General features: G+C 49.9%; 1 long non-coding RNA gene across 3 annotated transcripts in view; it reads right to left on the bottom strand.

Annotated features, from left to right (window-relative positions):
• The window catches only part of LOC105301190, a 30,224-nt gene extending 13,486 nt beyond the window's left edge, over nucleotides 1-16,738 (bottom strand). Inside the window, exons 1-2 of one of the 3 annotated variants that reach the window (XR_002775953.1) lie at nucleotides 16,253-16,738; nucleotides 11,743-11,888 (exon numbers count right to left, since the gene is read on the bottom strand). This is a non-coding gene — a long non-coding RNA (uncharacterized LOC105301190). The remainder of the gene's footprint in view (nucleotides 1-11,742; nucleotides 11,889-16,252) is intronic. The other 2 variants (XR_002775954.1, XR_896703.2) reach the window with 2 other exon arrangements.
• Between the last annotated feature and the right edge of the window lie 235 nt (nucleotides 16,739-16,973).

Raw genomic sequence — 16,973 nt, forward strand, 5'->3', positions numbered from 1 at the left:
CGGCGCCGGCCCTCGCGCGCGGCCAGATTCTCACGAGACCAGAGGCCCGGTCTCTCCGGAGGGACCCTGGCCACGCCTTCTCCCGGCCGGGCTGACGGCGTGGGCGTGGCTTGGGCGGGACCTGTCAGTGACGGGCGTCGAGTTCGACCAACGAGCGCACTGGACGCAGCGCGGGAGCTGGGCACGCCCCCTCCCGGGAGGAAGGAGAACGAAGTGGGTGGAGCCTGGAGCGCCCAGCACTGCTCCTGGCGTTCAGTTAACTTCAGTAAAGGGGTGGCAAGTCCAATCGTTGAGTGGTTGGAACACACAACTGATTAACGTCCTGGACCCAGAGTCATACATTTATTTAATAAATAATTGCCTAAGTGCCACTGTCAGGCAAATACAAATAAAATGCAGCGGCCTGCCCCTCAAGGAGCACAGTCTAACTATTTAGACCAGTGGGACTTACTGTCCACAGGAAGAATTAGTTCTTTTTTAATCTATCAGTCACTGATACTAAATTAAGATAAAAATAAGTTACTACTGAAATGAAGTGGAACACTATATATACAAATGCAAGTTCATTTTTTAAATATGGAATTCGACTGACAAAATTACACTCGACAATAGGAACAAACATAACAGAGAAAAATAACTTAAGAAACTACACTTTGCTCAGAGAAAATTTGTCAATCAGCATTTATGACAGACAATGGCTATTACACTGGTAAATTTCGTTCCACAATTGTAACACAGGTATGAGTGAAATTTCTAGTCTGCATATTAAGTGTCTATAAGCACACTTTGAATGAATACAATGTATATAAATATTTAAAGTTTTCAATGTGACAAATGAGATTGTTTCTTCTTTGGTCATTTATAGGTTGGATTGATAAAAGCGCTGCTTGCCAGAAAAAAATATTATGTCTACACTTGTTCTAAGTTATCATTGTTAACGAAAGAATGTCTAAACCTAGAGAAAAGTTTTGTAAGTTTTCATTTGAGCCAAGTTTTTGAGGACATGCCTGGAAGCAAAATCTCAACAGATTGAGAAAATGTTCCAGAGCAAGGATTCCCAGCCCCCCAGACCATGGACCGGTACCCGTCCGTGGCCTGTTAGCATCCAGGCTGCACAGAAGGAGGTGAGCAGCGGCTGAGCCAGTGAAGCTCCATCTGTATCTGCAGCCGCTCCCCAGCACTAGCATCACTGCCTCAGCTCCGCCTCAGATCATGGCGTGTTAGATTCTCATTGGAGCACCAGTCCCTGGTGCCACAAAGTTTGGGGACCACTGCTCTAGAAAATGACAGTTTTGCAGTTCCTTTTACATACTTAGAATCATAGGAGGAAACCCAAGGAAGGTACATGAAATCCATTGGTGGTAGATTAAGGAGGCGGGAGAAAGCAAAATGGGGAAATCTCTAGGATTAGATAAAAAGCAAATGGAGAAACACACTTCTTTCACATGGGTGGGTACAGGATAGTTAATATTTACAGCACACAGAGATGGTATTTGGGCAATCAGATCACAGTGAGGGTTCTGTGGTCATGCTCTGGTGCTGCAGGTTGTGCCTCCTAGTGGTCTGGAAAAGACAATGACTCTGACATTTCAAAGGCCAGTTATCCTAGATGCACAAGAACAATGGAAGGGCCCACTTAAGGTAAAGGCTGACCTTTGCTAAGGACGCTATGGGCTTGGGATTGACTATCTGCTGTTGACCTGCCCAGTTAGGAATTTGTCATCAGACCAACTCATGTGGTTACTTTTAGTCACTGAGCTTATCAGGCCTGCCATGTGGCCTCCCCCCGCCCACACACAGCTTGTCAGATCTATTTCATAGCCCCTTTACCGCTCGCATCATGGTAGGTATGTTAATGGGAATGGAAGGAAAGATTTTGAAGCAATTTCAGTAATTTCATGGTTCATTCTTAAGCTTTATCCCAAACGAAATGATGATGTATTTTCAAAATTCATATTCAATTGTCATAAGTGGCTAGGTCCAACAATTTATCCCATAGAGTAAATATTAAAATTTTAAATATTTTTCAATGAAATAAATGGTTTTCAGATCCATCATTTTCCTAGGTGGGGATCTTCTTTTCAGGGATTGTATAATCCACACTGTTCTATTACATTTGTAAAATATTGAATTATAATTTTTCACAGATGTGCAATGTCAAGTTCATTGTCTCTTTCATTGATAATTATTAAAATATGAAAAATAACAATATGTAAAATCTGTTCATCCAACTTTCTGACTTTAATTTTTATTCTCCAGTCTTAACTGTCACGTGTTGCCTTCTTTCCTTCCATTAAAATATCAAGATCCAAAGAGCCTCCATAAAACACTAGCAACCCAAATTCGGCAACATATTATAAGGTTTATACATCGTGACCAAGTGAGATTTATTCCCAGATTGCAGGATGGTTCAACATAGAAAAGCCATTCAATATGAGTAATAAAACCACAGAGTGACAGCAGCAAGATGGTAGGTTAGGCGTTTTCTACCATCTGCCCCTCAAAGAAAACTTGATTTTGACAACACCCACAAATGAGAGTACCTTTGTGGGAGTCCAGTGCAGAAGTTCTAGCGCATCCTTGGGGAAAAAAAAAAAAAATCCGGGAGATCGGATGTGTTGAAGAGAGGAAGAGGAAGTTTCACTGTCCCTGTGTCTCCCTCTTACAGGACAGCGCAGCCCAGTGCCAGGAGAGGCCACCTTCGGCCTGCAGCTTCTCCCACAGCAGAAAGGGGAGCATGTAAATGAGAGTCCAGCTTCCCCAGCTATGTGGGACAGTGCCAAAGAGGCCCATCTCTTTCCCACCCCATCCGGAAGACCGTGGGTGGGTCGGGGTAGGGTGGGAGGGGTGGGGGTGGGGCCTTGGAATGCATCAAAGGCAGTGAGTCCTACTAACTGCTTTCTGGACTCCATCAGACGGCCACCCACAAACCGCTGAAGAGGCCTTGCCTACAGAGCGCTTGAACTGGCCCACCGGGACCCCCATGCCACCCACAGGGACCCTGATACCACCCACAGGCACCCCAGTGCTGCCCACACCTCACCCCCACAAAACTCCCTGCTTGCGGCCAGTGTGTGTGCCCCTGAGGGTGGCGAGTGCAAGCGTTGGCAGAGAACTTGCCAGCGCGGCACAGAAAACTGGCTCAACTCTATAAGATGGTGAGAAAGACTGTGAGAACTTGCCATTTAGCTGCAGAGACTCCTGCTGTCCCACCCTCAGGAGACACAGCGAGGGGTTCTAGGGCCTAGGGCATGACTCTTCTGATGGGCAGCCTGCTCCAGCGCTCCTGCGGGACAAGGCCAGCCCTGGCTGTGTTCCCAGGCTCCCCCTTTCTCTTTCCCTGGCGTCACCCCGTCCCCTAATAAACCTCTTTTACTCCAAACTCCATCTAGCGTCTTCCTCAGTCAGCAGTCAACTGACAGCCGCACCGCGTTTTACTGGCTGCCATCCCCACTCGAGGCAGGTGTCCTTGCGGCACCAGATCCGTTTGGATCCCTTTACACGGATTTTTCAGGGTGCTCTTCTCACGCCCAGCACCTTCGGCTGTGCTCAAGCCGTGCTCCCAGGGCCTGGCATCAGCGCGTGGCCCTAACCCGGCAGTGGAAGGTCCAGAGGGCTTAGTTAGTCCCCTCCTTCCGCCCCTTCCCCGACCTGAGCAGGGGCTCAACGCCAGACCTTGCGAGAGGGAGCCCAGCCCCACCAAGGTTCTCCTTCGGGATCAGACTGCAGCTACCCTCCAGGGCTCTGCCCCACACCACAGCTCTCCGGGCTTCCTCGCCCTCTCGGCCCTGCTTCTCCCACTCCACTTGCCACCTGCCCTGGCGCTTCCTTAGCAAGTCTCCTACAGCTGACTCCTCCTCTTCCGGTGTGCTGCTCAGGACCCGACCAAGAGCCAGCAGCTGGGGCCACGCACCTGTCAGGGGGCCCTCTCCCACGCAGCAGCTCCTGCAGGGGCCTCCCCTCTTTTTGCGCCATCAGGCCGGTGGGTGGCAGCTGCTTCCTCCGGTGGCTAACTCCGGCACACTCCCCACCCCCCACCCCTCGTCCCTGGTTGTTTCGCAGGGTCCCTTCCCTTTGGGAGGGGCTCTGTCATTAACCTCTCCCCACTCACCCCTTTGGAGTGTGCTACCTGTTTTCTACCAGAACCCTGACCATAAATATGACTATTACAGAACTTAAAAACTTTCTATTATCTACTATCTATCTATCCTATCTATTTACCTATCATCTATCTATCATATCTATCCATCATTTACCTATCATCTATCTATCATTCATCTATCCATCTAATTCATAGCACCTAGAGGTTTGGAATGAGACACAAGGTGAAGGTTGTAGAATGACTCCCCTTTCCCCCCATCCAGCCAGTTTGGCTCTGCGGCCGTTTGAATAATAAGCTAAATGAGAGATAATATCAAAATTCTGATTCTGAGGTTCTTGCCAATGGGAAGGCAGAGGTAATGACCTCCTCCAATGGGCCCTCAAAAGGCCTTCCAGCTGGAAACAGCTCGTAAACAACTTGCAAAAGTTGACATCTGACACTAGATGGCAGCCGTGACCGCCAGTGCTGTTACTCGTGGAAGCCACTGACAGTCTCAGCCTGCCTACCCCGCAGGTTCAAGTTTCGCAGTCCAGAAAAGCCAGCTCTCCACTCTCCAATCAGGCCTGCCCCACGTTCCTCCAGCACGAAGCAGCTTGTGGTTTCCCAGCACGTGGGGTACGTGGGGTACGAGGGCCTCCCTGCCCAGCCAGGACTAGGAAGGTTCCTATTTGTATCTCCCTCTACTGGCCATCCCTCAGTGCATCTGTTGCTAGGCAATCAAACACGGATGCAACACGGGTCTGGGGCTCAGGGGAAGAGGCCCAGAATACGGAGGCTTAGGGGAACTCCCTCCTGGTGCAGGAAATATTGGTGTTTGGACTGGGCCTCCCCCTTGCTAAATGCTTGAGCTGGTCTCCCCTATCCCCTTGGGATTTAGCAAACGAGTGACATTAGTTAAAATCAATGTATTAATAAAGACACTTAGTTGCAAGCAACTGAATCCCAGTGAAAATGAGCTTAAGTCACATAAAAAAAATGAGAGAACTGTTTAGTCAATGAATTTAAAAGCCATATATATGAATTTAGACACTTATATCCACATGAGTTTCAGGCATGGCTGGATCTAGGTGCTGAAAAAAAATCATCAGGATTCTATTTGTCTGTATCGATTCTCCCCTTCTCTCTTGAGCACAAACTCCCAAATGCTAAAAGAAATACATGTCTTTCTTCATAATTCTGCCAAGACTCCCAGACTTGATTTGGGTCCAAATTCGTCCCTAAACTAATACACGGGAGGAGACCTGAGAGATGATATAATTATTTGGTTAGGTGAAGTGTCCATTGCTAGAAAGAAATATAGGTCAGGATGAGAATAAGGAAGGCTTGGCTCCCCAACAGAAAAAAAATCAGGGCACTGTCACCTGAAGAAGGGACACAGGACAAGCACAGTAAGCAGATACCCATGGCGACCAGGCAGCTGGCACACCTGAGGACCACCCACCTGAACTCATGTCCAGCTCTGCCTCTCCTTTCCTACCTGTGGAGAGAGACGGCTACACAATGTCACCACTGTCCCACGAGCTGGACCCAGGCCCAAATGGAGGTTGCTTTCTGCAAACTGCCCTTAGCGACCGTCTGATCGTAACTGACGTTCATTCTGACATAAATCGGCACCCCCTCCCTGCCTCCTGCTTTGTGCTGGAGCGGGCTGTTGCCCCTGCCTTGTGGAACACGTACATTTCCTGTATCTGGGGGCATCCACGCACCAGTACCCGTGACCATCCCTCATGCGGTATGATTCTGCGCCCCCACCAAGTGGCACGGTGATCTGTTTCGTCTTGCGCTTGCCCCAGACCTGCCTCGTATGTACTTTTCTATTAATAAAGTCTATTAATTACCAGACTGGAGGCACCAGCCTCTTTCTCTGGCCTTTCCCTGCCCTCTGGGGTGGATTTCAGTCTCCGGGCTGATCCCTGGGTCCTGTGTACTAAGTCTGCCCAGGTAAGAGTCCTGCTTATCCGACCCTTGGGTCCTCCCGTCACACAGTCTCCTAACGTCCTATGCCTTTTCTTCAAAGCTCTCATCAGTCCAAGATGGCACAGCGACATGTGATTATTAACCTAGCGTGTATCTTTCCACTAGATTACGATCGTCAAAGAGACTAGATTTTGGTGTCCCTAGAGCTTCGTACAGTGACTGGCACATAGTAGGTACGCAGTAAATATGTGCCACTCATTCATTCGACACTCGTCTCTTAGACACTGGGGATGGTAAGGCCAATCAGACAAGGCTCCTGCCTGGCTTCTCCCCTGGTGACAGAGACAGGCAAGTAAATCAACGAGCACGGTCCAACCGTGAGGCTTTCTCCAAGAACGGTAAACTCAAGGAAGCCTGGGGGAGAAATACCTAAACCACAGGGACCCGAGAAAGCGTCCCCGAAGGCCACGATGTTGACCTAACTTTAGAAAAATGAGAAGGCAGAGGCCAGACGAGGAGAGGAGAAGGGTGCCCTCAGAAACGTGTTGGAAAACGAGGAAGTTGACATAACCTGGTGCATGCTGGGGGACCCGAAGGCTGCAGTCTCCCCGCAGAAACCCTGCGGATCAGGGGGAGCCATGCAGAAACTAGGTCTTTCGCCTAAATCAGTGCCCTTCTAGAGAGAGAGGGAAACAGAAAGACGGGGGGCGGGAGAAGGGCGGAGGAAGAGGAGGGGGAGGAATCCAAAGTAGAATTTTTTGAACAAAAAACTAGCTGAAGAGGATAAGAGGAAGCTGTCTAATTACATCAACATTTGGCGGGGTGGCTGCCACAGAGTAGGTCCTCAATAAACGTGTGAACACCCGGATGAAAGTCAATGGAATTGACAGATTTTTCTTAAAACAGGATAAAGCCAGCCAGGGATATGGCTCATTAGGAATCCAAGCAGACTCCTACAACCACACAAAAGAAATAAAGGGTGAAGGAAATTACTTTAAAACGGGAAGATTTATATAATCCCGTCTGTGTAGAATAAAATGTGCTCGGCTTCGCGTGCCATTTGCTGCCAGGGTCTGAGACTGTTACTAAGACAGGGGTGGAGGAGGCTGCGAGGGCAGTCAGATGCCAGGCCAGGACACAGGCGGGGGTCCGACGTTTGGGGGTTCGAACGGAAGCCCTGGAATTCAAGCCTCTGTGGCGTTTCAGGCTTCTCTTAATTACCACGTTTGAGACCTGGGATTTATTAAGACAGCTCTAATTCTTAAGGACAGTTTACACTTCACTGGGAAGAAAGTTCCATCACAGTCCCCAGTCTCTCCTCTAGTGGTCCCCGGGTCATTTGTGGAATGGCCGTGTTAGGCGGAGAGGGCAGCTGTCAGCGGTTTGTAAGTAAATCGGTGTGTCGCGTCACAGATCAAAGCGGCGGCTGGTCCCCAGGCTGGCAGTGAAATCACGAATCAGCGTCTAAAGTCCCGGAACAATATGAATCGAATCTCACAACGGGTTGTCCCTCGTGGCCTTCCACAGTCACGTCCTCACGCCCGCACACAGATGTGTGGAACCCGGGAGCTTCCCGTCCCTTGCGAGGAAGGACGAGCCGATGAGCTGATGAAAGCGTCACTCCAAGTCACTGTATCTCACAGCCTAAGGCCGAAGGACCCCTGCCCTTCACTCGCTATTTGCCACGTGGAGCATTTTCCTATTCTGTCCTCAGGATCGATACACCTGTGACAATGGCAAAGACTTTTACGTAGACCTCGACCCACGCCAACTACTGTTCGAAGTGTCTTATGCATACTTGGTCGATTTCACGCCGCAGCAATCTCATGGGGGTGTGCTATCATCCCCCACTTTTCAGAGGAGGACACCGAGGCCCAAAGAGGCGCGGTAACCGGCCCAAGGTCAGACGGACAGCCCTTAAACGGTAAAGCCAATATTAGACTAAGGTCACGTGGCTCTCGACCACTGTGACGTGCTGCCTCAGAAGAGGAGGTGCCATCCAAGCCAGGTGGAGCTGTCCCTCGTCACAGCCGCACTCCGTTAACCGTGCCTGGCCCCCTCTTGCCTCACTGTTTCTTCGGGAGCTTCTGGAGAAGCTGCTAACCTTGGCCATGGGCACATCAGTGTTCCCGTGATCCCAGCGGTCGGCTCCAGGCTGGGTCTGTGACCCAGTCAGATCGATGAGTCAAGACGGGGCTTTTCCCGGTGCTTCTGAGAGAAAGAGATCCTCTATTCTCTCCTGGTGTTGGTGACGGGGAAGGTGGAGAGATGAGCTAGCACAGCCCATTCACTGTATGAAGGGAGCCTGCCACGCAGAAGTGAACAGAGAGACAGGAACAGAGGGACCCTGGCACAGGACTCGGGGCATCGCCAAGACGCACGGTGTTGGGCTCGTGCCACACAATGTAACCGGAGACCCTGGAGTTGGCAAGAAGTTGACCTGATTGCCACGACCCGATTTGAACCCCGAAGTGTCAAATATCATCATACTGCTTGGTTCCAGGAGCCCACACGTCCTTTTTTAAAAGTGAACATGAGTAGCGTTTTCTGCAACTTGAATCATAACGCATCCTAATTAAAACGATCTCAATAAAGCTTGTGAAAGCTGAGCCAAAAAGCCCATCAGTTACCAAAGCTGTGCGAGAACAAGAAGCTCACTGTTCAAAAAGGAAGCCGTGACTTGAGGCCTCACCACACAGAACAGGCAAAGAGCCACGTTTCTGAAATCCTCAGCTGTTCTCAGGTTTTACACTTTTGTACAAAAAGGGCAACAGCACAGATCACCCCCCGAAATGGCTATTAGTGGATTCGCCGTCATACTTACATGTAACTCTGCTTAATGTTACAATGCCTTTCAATGTTCTCTCAGCAGGGAAAAGGGTCATGGACCAGGAGTTAGTTGAAGACAGGACAGAGTCAGCCAGGCATCGGAAAACAGCCAGCGGACCTGGCTTGGTGAGGAGGAGGGCCGAAGAGGACTTCAGCCTTATCTATGAGTTCATCTCTCATAAAGGAACATATATGTAAGTTATTCGTAAAATCAAAAATTCACTTTAAAATAGATAAGGTTCATTATGAGTGTCAGCATACCTTTTGTAAAAAGTAGCGGAACCCCCTCAGATGAAACATAGGAAACATTTGTTGTATTTCTGCTTCTTTAGTAGAGAATTCAAAAACGTGAATGCTTGCTTCCTGCGAGCACCCCCTCCTACCCCCACCTAGCCCTGGTTCAAGTACACGGCACACGGTCCTGGCCTGGCCACGGGAGCAACTGTAATAATTCGCTTCCTGAGCTCTCCTGGCTCTTTTTCCTTCCCTAACAGTTCTGGATAGACACAGAAGTGGCATAGTTTTCTAATCTCCCTGAATCCTCTCCCCATGAAAAGCAAAACAACAGACAAACAAGCAAAACCAGACAGAGCGACTACATGGTAAACCCAAACTCTATGGACAACATCCACAGCAAGGCCACATGATAAGGTGTCCTCCAAAACCCCAAAATACGAGAGAGTGAGGACAATCACCGCACACACTGCGAGATCTGCGTGATATCCACATTTGTGCAAAAAGCAAAGGGCAGAAACATGGCGTCTGATGGGCTGGCAAAACGGTATTGGAGGGGAGGCAGAGTGGGCTGATTTGAGCAAAGCGGCAAAGTTAACAGGGGTCCCGTTTGCCTCCAATACCAGGTGAGGACGAGGGGCTCTGATGAGACTCGAAGGGGCTGGAGCAACAAACAGAACATGGACGCCCAAAGCTGACTGACCAAGTTCCCCCCGACAAAGCTGGAGCAAGGTGTAAACTAGTTTTTCAAAACGAGCCGGAGTCATTTCGGCAGATATGAGATTGCCAAGATGAACATAAATTAGAGCTAGAAAAACATGGCAGTTAAATGATAAAACTCAGGAAAAATGAGGTAGAAATAAGAGTTACTTTAGAAATGGAACTAAACCAGGAAGAAAATAAAAGTGAATGTACGTATACTGCAGGGTGGAAACAGAAAGTTTTAAAATTAAAAACAAAGAACGAAAAAAGAAAATAGGTTGTTATATGTAATCCCTGTGGAAACCACAAAGAAAATATATAATGTACGGCATGGGAACTACAGTTAACGACACTATTGTATACTTGAAAGTCGCTAAGACACACTATGAGAGGTGACGGACGTCCTAGCTAGCTTCAGCGTGGTAACGATTTTACAATACGTGCTTGTATCAAATCATCCTGTAGGGCTTGTATCAAATCACATACACAATGTCCTATGTCAATTAGATCTCAATAAACCCCGGCAAAAAAGCCTATAGAACGTACCAGAAAACAAGTAACAACATGGCAACGGTAATTCTTTTCTTATCGGCGATTACTTTAAATGTAAATGGATTAAACTCCCCAATCAAAAGATATAGATGGCAGAACGGCTTTGAAAAAACAGGATTCAACTATAGGCTGTTCAGATATAATAAAAGGTAGATTTGGTCTTTGTCCCCAGTTCCAGGCACAAAGCTCCTAAAACCCTGGGAATTTCCAGAGTGATAGGAGTGTCTTTTGTTATCTGTGACAAGGCCCTTTTAGCCCCATCTGCGTTCATGTTGACAAGGTGGCTCAAAGGAGCCCTTAGATACTTTCTAGGGAGGGGCTGGCCCTGCTGAGATTGGGGGTTTGGAAGCTTTGGGCTTCCCCCTCCAAACTCCCGGGAAGTCAGTGAGTCTAGAGATTGAGTTCAATGACTCATGGTCAGTGACAGAATGGGTCCTGTCTGCGTAATGAAGTCTTGAGAAAAACTGGAACTAGGCGGCTCAGGGCGCTTGTGGGTGGATGGACATATCAAAGTGCCGTGATGGTGGCACGCCCAGAGAGGGCCCGTGTCACCGGCCCCCACTGTTCCTTGCCCTGCGCGTCTCTGCCTTTTGGCCTCTCCTGAGTCGTATCCCTTATAACAAAGTGTCATCTCATAAGTGTAGCAATTTCCCAAGGTCTATGAGTCATTCTAGAGAATTACTGAATCTGAGTCAGGGGACATGGGAACCCTTGAGTTTGGAGTGGTCTGGGCAGAAGGGCGGGGAGCTTGGGGACTCCACTTGTGGCTGGCATCGGAAGTGGGGGAACTTCTGTGGGACTGAGCCTTTAATAAATAACCTTTGAGATCCTAAGTTCAAGTCTCAGCTCTGCCACTTACCAGCCAGGTGATCCTGATGAGTACCCCAATCTCTCCGAACCTCAGTTTTCCCATCAGTGTAATGGGGATCACAGCAGCAAAGACATGGCAGGGCCGATCCGAGGTAATGCAGTAACGCGCTCAGCACAGTGCCAACACGTTAAAACTGCTTAATAAATATTCGCTGTAATTTTAATAATATTACTAGGACTAAAGAAAGCTTAGTGCCAGGCCAGCCTTGAGTTAAACCCAAATCAGAGATAATGTTCTAGGCAAACATCTGTGCCTGTTTCTCCAGGCACAAAATCGGGAAGAGATTTCCTTTCTTATAGCACAGAGGGGTCTGAAGAATGAATCCAAACTAGAATTAAAAACTTGAATGAGTAAATGAGAACTACAAAGCATAAGGGCTCACGGGACTGCATAAATATTGTTTTTCTCCCAAGTTCCTAGGGCCCGAAAGTATTTGCAAGCTTCTCTGATTGAAAGATTACGTCACCTCCTCAAGACACTATCTGGAAAAAGCCGGGGTGAAGCGGCTGGAAATATTGATTTGAGCCTTGCTTACCATTTTGTCTGGGCTGCAGGGCGCTGAACAGCTGCAGTCACTGAGTGGGCTGCCGAGGATTTTTCTGCTAGTGGCCTGGGCCGTTTCTGAACTCTTTCCCAAATGTCCTGTATGGCAGAGCTCATGTCAGAGTCCTCATGTGCCTGCTAGACGGGGAAGCGAGAAATCAGGGGCCGGGGACAACATACACCAAATGGAAGAGGCTGTACCCGCTCCTGAAGGTAGACACGTGCTTTCTCCCCGCCACCCCCACTCTCCAGAACTTCCTGCACTTTGTCAGGTCGGCTGCCAAGGCCACAGTGTGCCTGCTGGTGTTTTGAAATGTCACCAATGCAATGCCGACCTACAAATACCGCTTTATTCGGTTTCGATCACCACAAATTACACTTAGGTCGAATGTGCCAGTCGCCCGTGTCTAGCCTGGCTTTGGATCATGAGTTTATCTTTAACTCACTTTGCATGTCATCTTCAAAGCTTACCGGATACATGTGTCCTGGCTATTGGCTCACTCACCTAATATTTGCTTGTTAGAGACGCAATTAATTTGCTTTGAAGAGACTCAGAACACGTGATGTTTCCATGAAACCCCCTTAACTTTACCCTAAAAACTCAAGCCTGACTTTTTAAAATATGACGCCCTTATGTAGAAAGGGAGACATGAGGAGCAGGGATGGGAGCTGATGGGTGGAGGAGGGAGGGAGGGAGAGACGGAGAGACACAGAGACAGAGATAGAGACAGACAGACAGACAGACAGACAGAACGGGAGAGCAAATGCCTCCTTACCCCACCAGAGTCAGCTCGATAGCCACCTCTGAAACAAAGCCATAAGCATTCTAAAATTTACGTTGTTTCCTTTTTCAAAATTTTCTTAGGTTACACAGGAAATCTTTGTTATTATTTTTTCTTATTATGGTAAAATATACATAACATCGAATCGACCGTTTTGAGCATTTTCAAGTGTACGGTTCGGCTGCATTAAGTACATTTACATTGTTACGCAATCATCCCCCTCCCCCATGTCCAGAACTTTCTCATCATCCCAAACTCTGTCCCCCATTCATTAAACACTTACTCTCCATTCCGCCTGTCCCCCAGCCCTTGGTAACCTAGTCACATTTCTGTCTATAAATTTGCCTCTTCTAAGTACCTCTTAAATAAGCGAAATCATACAATCTCTGTCCTTTTCACTTAGCATAGGGTCTTTAAGGTTCATCTGCGTTTTAGCATGTGTCAGAATTTCCTGACTTTGATAGGCTGAGTAATATGCCATTATATTTTGTTTATCCACACTGTGTTTATCTATTCATCTGTCGATGCACAGTTGGGTTCTTTCTACCCATTGGCTCTGTGAATGACGCTGCTGTGACTGTGAGTGTACAAATACGTTCGATTCCTCCGTGTATGTACCCAGAAGCGGAAGTGCTGGATCCCATGGTCTGAGCTCGTATTTTTAGCTAATTTTCTTTTTTATCATTATTTTTCAAGAAACCGATACCAGATTAAGCAAAAGAAAAACGAGTCATCAAAAATCCCACCACTCCAAGATACGCACCGTTAAAAATGATCAGATCTTTTAATCTACCCAAATATCCATCAGGAAAACACATTTTTAGAACACCATTTTATTTGTCAGCACCCCTCTGAGGTGGACACTGTCCTCACCTCACCGACAGGGAAGGAAACCGAGACGCCGTGAGCAGAGGCGGCAGCTGTGCCTGGGGGAGCCAGCTGGGCTGGAAGGGGAGGACAGAACGTCTTCAAGCTCTCAAAAGAGCCAGAAACTCAGAAATCAGGTGGAAATGCAGCTAGTTCTCTCATCACACGTCAGGTCACACACACATCAGACTAGCGGCAAATTTGGAACCAGAATTCAGACCTCTCAGATCTGGATACCCCTGCCCCCCGCAGGCTTGCCCCACGCCTGTGGTTCCCCAAGTTCACTGCACCTGAGTTCTGATGAAAGAGAAGCCCCGGGCCAAGCCAACCCCGCAGCTCCAGAACCAGCAGGTCTGGAAGCAAACACTCAGGGGGCCCTTGAACACACCGAGAGTGGCTGCCCAGGCCCCTTAGCCAAGGCGTTTGATCACTGAGGGCGCTAACTTCTTCTCGGCTCCCCAGGTGTCCTGGAGTCACCCAAGCACCCAGCCTGAACGTGATTTGACATTCTGGGGAGTCATCCGTCCCTCCCTGCAGCCCCATAGTACCCATCTGCTCCTCTTTCTGTCCTGCTCTGTGGTTATTTACGAATGTCCTTTATCCCCCCCTGCTGAGTGGGGTGGCCCTCATGACCCCGAGGACTGGCTGCTCTGCACCCCTGGGGACTCACTCCCTTACCATACTGCCCGTCTCCTGCTGGACTAAAAACACTCAAAAGTATGGACCTTACAGACCCTACTTCATTCATTCATTCATTATTCATTCATTCATTCATTTGATAAACACTTACTGAGAACTTGTGTGCCAGGTAGCAGGTCAGGTTCTAGGGACGCAGGAGAGCCTGCCCACTACCCATCACCCACACCCTAGTGCACCCTAGTCCAGGCCAGCACTGCACCTTGTCGATATCACAGTTCATCCTCCTGCACCCCCACTGCCCCCTCCGATCCAGCCTCCATGCAGCAGAATTTCACACATAACTGTGATCATGTCACTCCCCTACTTTAAGCCTTCCAGAGGCTTCCAATTTTTCTTAGGATGAAGACCAAAATTCTCACATTCGGGACCTGGCCTCTGTCCTGACACCGCTCACCTCTGACGCCTGTCTCTCTGCCCCATCCTCCTTGTCTGCCCTGCGGTCACTCTAGCCTTCTTGGAGCTCCTGAGACCTTCCAGCCTTCAGCGGTCCCTGGCCTGGGGTGCTATCTGCCTTACCACTGAGACTGAGAGGAAGCCGGAGGGGCAGGGTGCACATTAGGGACCGGCTCCTATAAGAGGAAGTGGGAGGAAGCAGGATCAGGCAGGAAAGAAAACATTTGCAGTCCGACCAGATCCTCGGCCCGCCTCGCGGGGAAGCCATGGGGCAAACAGCGCTCCAGCCTGTCCAAGCCTTGCCCGGGCACTGAGCAAAGACTTCTCCAGGTAGGGCGTGATGGCGGCCTCACGCAAGGTGCCTCTGTGCAGGTGAGGCAGAATCCGATGGCACTGACGAGCATAGGCCGCCTGCTGACTACACCCCTTGAGTTGAAGGCAAGTTCTCCCTCAACGGGTGAGGTCACAACTCTCCTGACCCTACAGCTATCCTATGTCATCCTGCCAGGCCTAGGGGCAGCTCAGAATTCCCAATCCAGGGACAAGCTGGTCCCTATACATATGGGCCACAGCACAGCTCCTGCTCCGCACGGAACTGTGCCACCTGAAAGACTCACTTAACCAGTTTGAGCCTCATCTGTAAAATGGGGACAATGCCTGCCCTTTCTACTTCACTGACATCTGTCAGGTTCAAGTGCAGCGAAAGGCAAGTAGGTGCTTTGCAAATTGGAAAGTGTGGTTCACAAGAGAGCAAGGCAGTGTTCTTCTCGCGCAATCGTGACAGGTTGGCGAAAGCCACTTGTGGGGACACTGGCCCGTTTTCTACAATGACGACGTGAGAGCCCATGCAGATGGGCTGTGTTCTGGGCATTGTCGTTCCCAGGTGCATAAATGAATGTGTACTCACCTCTCCCTCCCAGCTCCCTGTCCCTTCTGGTCACGGGTCGAGATGGCGGGAAGTGCACTGACCCTTGGGTGAACAGTGAGGGACTGTGCTTACGTCATAAGCAGGTCAAGGATAAGCGTGTTTAGAGGTGGGGTGGGGGTAGTGTGTGGCTGGCTGTGTGTCGCCCCAACTGGGCAGAGCGGTGAGAACATGACATTGAAGGCAGCAGAGTCCTTAGAGAGACTCAGCTCCCTGGGGGATAATCTTTCACTGAATACGTGGCCACTGAGACAGAGGCTGGGAAGGAGATGGTGTGGACACAGGTGCTGGGGGGCGGAACCAGCAACGAGAAGCTCAGATAACAGCCCAGGGCTCTGAGTGGGCCACGCAGTTTGCCAGCACCGCAATACTCAGATCTTCCGTCTTGTTGGTCTCTCATCCCCTGTCCCGCTTCACTGGAAATCAGTTTATGACACTCTCTTGACAAGGGGGAATGACAGCCACCCACTAGGTTCCAAACCCCTGGCTTTTACAGAGTTAACTCAATGAACTTTCCCCTCAGCCGCATGAGGCAAGGGTGTCACCCCATTTTACAGATGAGAAAACTAGGCTTACAAAGGCTAAGCGATGTGCTCATAGCCAAGCGGGAAGTGGCTATGTACACCCATATTCAAATCTAGATTTTTCTAGTACCTTTTCGCCCCTATACTGCTGTGTTTTTGAAGCACCTTCTGCCCCCTACTTTCACAGATCTAACGTGAGCGTGTGTGTTTGTTGGGGTGAGGGAGCTCTGGGATGATTTTCTGCCTGAAAACACCTAGACACAGAGCTTCCAAGAAGGGGAGGGACCCTAGAAGTCGTTTAAGGCAGTGTACCTTGCAGATGAGACTCTGAGGCTCAGAGAGGCGAGTGGCTTATCCCGTGGACGTCAGCGTCTCCAACCAGGCGTCTTCCATTCCGTCTTGCTCTGTTCTCTCTCTGGTTGAGCCAGGACGCCTTTGCCCGTAGATGCCTTTGCCCAAAATGATAGCTACCCCTGTCCTGAGCGTTCATTCTTTGAGAAACATTTCCTGAGTGCCTACTATGTGCCGGGAACCCCTGCAGGTGCAGATCTCCGTTTGCCAACGAGGAAGGCCACGTTCAGCACGAGTAAGAACGGCCGTCAAGTCCCAGACTCCTGACTCCCACATCCTACCCGCCCCCGCCGCACGCCGCCGCCGCCGCCGTCGGGCCCTGGATGATGAAACTCGGGGGCAGGACTGCACCATCCCTCGGCCTGCGTCCTTGCAGGTGCTGGGGGGAGGGAGCGAAACGCGCCTCCAAGGGGAAGCCGCAAATAGCTCTAAATTCGCAGAAGGCTGATAGGACGGCCACTGCCCGGCCCCCGGCCGGCCCCCGCCGAGACTGCCCGTCGCTCGCGCCTCTGAGGGGACAAAGGGCCCGCCCCGCGCGGGGCGGAGCCAGACTCGGGCTCCCGCCTCCTGCCCAGCCCCCCGTCAGGCCGGCGCGCGGCACAATGGGACCTGTAGTCGGCCCGGCCCCCGACACCTGCGCGGGAGACGGGCGGGGGAACCACAAAGCCCAGGAGGCAGCGGG

Source organism: Pteropus vampyrus, unplaced genomic scaffold (assembly GCF_000151845.1).
Source record: "Pteropus vampyrus isolate Shadow unplaced genomic scaffold, Pvam_2.0 Scaffold228, whole genome shotgun sequence".
In the NCBI taxonomy this organism is placed as follows: Eukaryota; Metazoa; Chordata; class Mammalia; order Chiroptera; family Pteropodidae; genus Pteropus; species Pteropus vampyrus.